This window comes from Bos grunniens, chromosome 6 (genome assembly GCF_055505025.1).
Source record: "Bos grunniens cultivar Pamir isolate PY7600 chromosome 6, Bosgru_T2T1.0, whole genome shotgun sequence".
Classification (NCBI taxonomy): domain Eukaryota; kingdom Metazoa; phylum Chordata; class Mammalia; order Artiodactyla; family Bovidae; genus Bos; species Bos grunniens.
In genome coordinates, this window is record NC_141170.1 from 13,482,787 (window position 1) to 13,488,950 (window position 6,164).

The window sequence follows — 6,164 nt, forward strand, 5'->3', positions numbered from 1 at the left end:
ACTGCCGCTGAAACTGAAGCTTCAGTACTTAAGCCACCTGATGTGAAGACCCAGCTCATTGGAAAAGACTCTGATGCTGGGGAAGACCGAAGGCAAAAGGAGAAGAGGGCGGCAGAGGATGAGATGGGTAGATAGCATCACCAACCCAATGCACGTGAATCTGAGGAAGCTTTGGGAGGCGGTGAAGGAGAGGAGCCTCGAGTACTGCTTCATGGTGTTGCAAAGAGTCAGACCCGACTTAGAGTCTCAACAGCAACAAGAGGAGACATGAGAGAATTTGCTTTTCACTCATTTTTTGAGGATTCACTGAGAGGGTGGCTGTCTGTTAACCAGAAAGAGAGCCCTCCAAAAACTGATAATGTCAGCACTCTGATCTTGGATTCCTAGTCTCCCAGATGACAAGAAAAAAAGGCTGTCTTTCAAGCCCACCAGTCTATGGTATTCTGTGATAGCAGCCTGAGCTGACCAAGTGAAGTCCCAAGTTCATGGTCTTTCTTGGTTTTCTTTAGTGGGGCTTCAGTCTTCACGGAGGGTTTCAGACAGGCTACCACCCAGCCATTAGATGTCTGTGTGGACGCTGCTACAGAGTTGTTTATATATTTTCAGAACCAATCCTTTGTCCGTTATGCATATTAAAGCTGTCTTCTTTAAGCTGTGTGCACTTTCAATTTTACTAAATATTGGTGAATTGTTCTTGAATGGCTGCATCAGCTTTCTCTCCCGCTGTTGTGTGAAAGTTCCCATCTGCCCACAGCCCATCAGTGTTGGTATTATCAGATTTTAACATTGCTTGCCTGTCAAGAAACATCAATATGACATTATTATTGTTTGTTTGTGCGCTTTTATGATTACCAGTGAGAATGAGCAACTCCTAAGACGTTATAGACTATTTGGATTTTCTGTTCTGTGAATGCATTCCCATATATTTTGTCCATGTATTTCTTGTTACAATGTCTGTTTTCTCATAACCATTTTGAAACACTGTATTCAGTCCTTTGCACATTTTAAAAACTGGGCTGTGTCTTGTGAAGTTGTAGGATTTCTTTACGTATTCTGGAAAGCAATCCTTTGTAAGATGTATGATTTGCAAATATTTTCTCCCATTCCATGGATTTTTTTTCATTCTGTTGATAGGGGCCTTTGCTTCACAAAAGTTATTAAGTTTGGTGAAACTCATTTCATCTATTTTTTTCTTTTGTAATTTGTTCCTTCAGTGTCATATCCAAGAAATTATTGCCAAATCTAATCATGAGGCTTTTTTACTGTTTTATGTGTTTTAAGATATCCTTACCTGTATTAAATTTATAATATTTTCTTTAAAGTATTTGTTTTATCTTTTGTATTGTAGTCTTTTGCTCAGAAATCAGGTATTTTTATGAATAGAATGAGAAGGAGATTTAATTTTAATTGTTTTTTATTGCTACAAAGCCTTTTTTTTACAAAAATAAAAAAAATTTCATGGTTACAAAACTATTTCTTGAATGATAATCTCTCTCTCCAGTGATCTGTAATGCTAGTTTTGTATCAGTATATAAGGGCGGGGCATCAACTTCTGGCATTTTCTCTGTTGTCTCCATTAATGTATTTCTTATCTGTGGGCCAACACTGCATTATTTTTATTACTATAGTGTTATAAGAAGGTTTATATCTGGCAGAGTCAGTTTCCCTTTGTACACGTGTGCGTGCAAAGTCGTTCCTGTCATGTCCGACTCCCTGTGGCCCCACGGACTGCAGCCCTCCAGGCTGTTCCATTTGCAGGGTTCTCCAGGCAAGAACAGTGGAGTGGATTACCATTTCCTTCTCCACTCCCTTTGTACAGAAAAGAGTTAATGCAGCAGGCTTGAGACTGATATCCTAGGCTTGCTTGCAAAGCTGGCCCTGGGTTGGCATCTGGGAACTTGGACTTCAGAAGGTTTCCATTATCTTCACAACTGATAAGAGTGTCTCACCATGTGGAAACCATTTGTACAAACAGAACTGTTTATATTGACCACCTGCTTTTCTTCTGAGAGTCTGGAGTCTCGGTATGTGCCAGGCAGAGAATGCCTATGTGGCCAGCTCCCCCAGAAATCTTGGGTGTTGCTGTTGTTTAGTTGCTAAGCTGTGTCAGACTCTCAGTTACTCCATGGACTGCAGCAGGCCAGGTTTCCCTGTCCCTCACTAGCTCCCGGCGTTTGCTCAAATTCATGTCCATTGAGTCGGTGATGCTGTTAGTCTCAAATGGCCTTTCCCGGTGGTCCAGGTTCACATGTCCTGTTACGACCTACTTCTAGAGAACTTAAATGCACCCTGCCTGACTCCACTGGAAGAGGAGCTCCTGGTTGCCTCTGGACTCTGCCCTTCTGCCTTTTCCCTTTGCTAGTTTTGCTCTGGATCCTTCCATGTTGATCAATCACAGCCAGGAGGATGACTGTGTGTCAAGTCCTGTGATCCTCCTAGTGGAGGTGATCATGGGAACCCCAACACACCCTTCCTCCTCCCCCTGTTCCTCTACTTCATCCTTTTTCTTCAATCTTATCTTGATTATCCTTGGATCTTTATTCATCTTTGTGAATCTTATAGTTCTTGAGGATTTAATTGGCATTCCCTTGCATTCAAAGTTAAATCTGGGGGGCAGGGATTGACATCTAGGACCATGCCAATTATTGTGTGTTCATTCCCAGTACCAGGCTAGCCATTCCAGGCTCCTCATTATATACCCAGCACCATGAAGCCTGCAAACTGCATTTCCTAGACTCCCTTGTCCTTAGTTAGGGTCCACCTATGAGCAGTACCAGCATGTAGCTGGAAGAAGGAAGGGAAGGAGTGTGTAATCTCTAGTTCAGGAGGGTATTACAAAGACAGGGTTTTGACTGCAGCTGTGAGCATCCTCCTGAACATCACTCACATCAAAGCCACAGGCATCTTCCTCGTGATCTCTGAACCTACAGAATTCTCAGAAATGCCCTTCCTGAGCTTGGCTCGTACACCTTTCCAAAGACAAGGGAAATCTCCAATTCCTGTGTCACACTGCTGCTTGCTTAAAGACCTGGATCGGGGGACTTCCCTGGTGGTCCAGCGGCAGAGACTCCACACTCTCAATGCAGGGAGCCCAGGTTCGATCCCTGGTCCGGGAACAAGATCTCACATGCTGCAGCTGAAGACCCCTCACACCACAGTTAAAAATCCAGTATGCCTCAACTGAAAGAGCCCACCCACGTGCTGCAACTAAGACCCAGTGCAGCCAAATAGACAAAAATAAATATTAAAAAAGTACCCAGAGTGGTTTCTGTTGTCCCGATCAATCCGTAACTGATTGTAAGACAGCACTGAGCTTTCCCAGTAATTTACATGCTCTCACTTTTCACTTACATAATCCTTTTCAAAATCCTTCAGTGAAGCTTTTTAATATTCTCCATGAAGTCAACTGGCAGAACTGGACTCCTGTTGGCCACCATAGCACCTACAACAGACTCTTGCTGTAGTTTCTCTTCCTTTCTTGTCTCACAGTCCTTGTTTCCTCATTCCTGCTTCCTGGTATTCAGTTCAGTTCAGTTCAGTTCAATCGCTCAGTCGTGTTTGACTCTTTGGGACATGAACCACAGCATGCCAGGCCTCCCTATCCATCACCAACTCCCGGAGTCCACCCAAACCCATGTCCATTGAGTCAGTGATGCCGTCCAACCATCTCATCCTCTGTTGACCCCTTCTCCTCCTGCCCTCAATCTTTCCCAGCATCAGGGTCTTTTCAAATGAGTCAGTTCTTCGCATCAGGCGGCCAAAGTATTGGAGTTTCAGCTTCAACATCAGTCCTTCCAATGAATACCCAGGACTGATCTCCTTTAGGATGGACTGGTTGGATCTCCTTGCAGTCCAAGGGACTCTCAAGAGCCTTCTCCAACGCTACAGTTCAAAAGCATCAATTCTTCAGTACTCAGCTTTCTTTATAGTCCAACTCTCCTGGTATTATCTTCCAAATAAAGGATGTCTGCCTGTCTTTGTCTCTGCTTAGGGAAACCCCAACTAGAATGTGCTTCTACTCAGACATCCTCATAACAAGAGCTGCCATTTCTTTGGCACTCACCATCAGCTGGACACTGAGGTTAGTCTGTACACACACCCTCTAAGTTGATTCTCCCAGAATTCCCATTATACCTTGCTGCTATCATTTATTTTACAAGCAAGCAAACCAAATCCCAGAGTGGAAACGACTTACTTGAGGTCACAAAACGAGGACTTGTGCGAACCCAGAACTCTCCAGTGCCAAATCCTTGAGCCGGGGTCCTTCACCATGATGACAAAGGCCAACTCTTTCCATTAACTTGTCGTATGACTTTGATCAAGACATTGAAAACCTCTGAAATTTCCGGATGGAACTAGATGATCTCAAAACCTGTTTCCAGCATTGCAGGCTATAGCCCAGAGACCCCGGGAGCCAAACACTCTTCCAAGCGCCCCTTCCCCAGTGGGCTTGCTTGGAGCCGAGGAGATGGTTCCGCTTGGGCTTCCACAGACCTTGCAGATCACCTGCACCTTGGCTGGCTGCCCTGCAAAGGCTGGAGCCTGAGCCTGGAAAGCCGCAAGCCAAGCAGAAAGATGGAACGAGCTTGGGAAGAGAGCGTGAGCGCCTTGAGTCGGGCCCAGCAGCACCAGGAGCCTCTGAACATTCCAGCTCCCACTCGGGATGGCTTTCACGCTTTTTGCAGTGGGGCAGACGCTCACTGCGCATAAATGCAGCCCAGTTCAGTATTTATTGCTGCGAGAAGGCTTGGGGGTGCTGTTTTATATGTCTCTGTTTGCACGACTCTAGCATCATAGGGGCTAAAATTAATTCCACGAGACGGGCTGCTCACAGGCAGAGCCAAGAATTTCCTGGGAAGGGTTTCGGTCTGACTTTGGCAGCCACTGTGCACAGTGATAAAGCCCCTTCAGACCGTCTTACATGGCCAGGGGCATCCAAGGGTATTGTATTCTTTGGCCCCAGAGGTCTATTTCTCCTTTTGCCATAAAACTGGGTGTGGAGTACGGGCTTGGAGTCAAGGCAGATCACAGATGAGAAACGAACACTGGCATCCTGCCTGGTCCTTCTGGATGACTTGATCGATAAGGCTAGTGAGGTCCAAACAGGTCAGCTAGCGTGCCTGCCCCAGGGCACTGGAGTCCTTGGACTTGATCCCTTGGCCATTTCCCCTATCCAGACAGCAGACCACGTACTGCTCGTGAGGTGGGTTTTGTCGGTCCTTTGATTTGCGAAGAACTTCCTTAGGTATCGTCTTACCTGAACCTCCCCAGAGCCCTGGAAATTGGTCTACGTGATATTATTACACCTCCTCCTGAACACAGTCATAGTTGTGATGACCAAGCTCACTGAGCATCGACTCTATAGAAGCTCCTGTGGGAAGCACTTGACACCCAGGAACTGTTGCTTTGTAGACAGGTCCCAAGAGAATGAAACGCCATAAGGTAGAGACAGTCCCCAAGCACCTAGTTCATGCCAGCCACTCTCTTCCCCGGAAATTCCCCAATCCGGCAATACTGCAAAGGCTGCAGTTTGCCATACATATTGTGTTCATTCCCAAGGCCTTGTGCAACCTCTTCTGTTTGGCAGGCGCTCCCTGGAAAATGCCTATTCATCCCTCAAAACACAGATCAGGAGAGGCTTCCTCTAACACGATTCCTTGGATCACGCTGGATTGATGACATTGATCTATTCACTGTCCATGAGCTCACTTTAATGTCCACTGACTGTGGTCCACTTCTCCCTGTTCTGGGCCCAGGAGGCTGACTATGTAGATTGCCCCTCACATCCTCTGCCCTCCTGAAGGGTTTGGTCAGTGGGCAACATCAGTGGGAGATGCCAGGCAGGAGCACAGTGAGAGGTGGGCATCTGTTTCCCTGACTCTTTCTCTGTATGGTATACTAATCATGTCTTTTTTTTTTCTCTACTCAGATGCTTCCCTCACCTGGAGGACTGGGCTGGCCCGTTCCTAGAGATAAAAAGCAACTCACTCACAAGTGCACTTTCTGATGCAAACCAAGCAACCCAGAGCCCACACCCTCCAACCACCTCATTTATGGGGTCCACACACTCTGGACCACCTGTCCTAATCCCCAGGTATCAGACAACGGGGGGCAACCTCTTGCCAGAGCCTGATGTAATCATTCAAAGTAGCCCATCGCAAGGC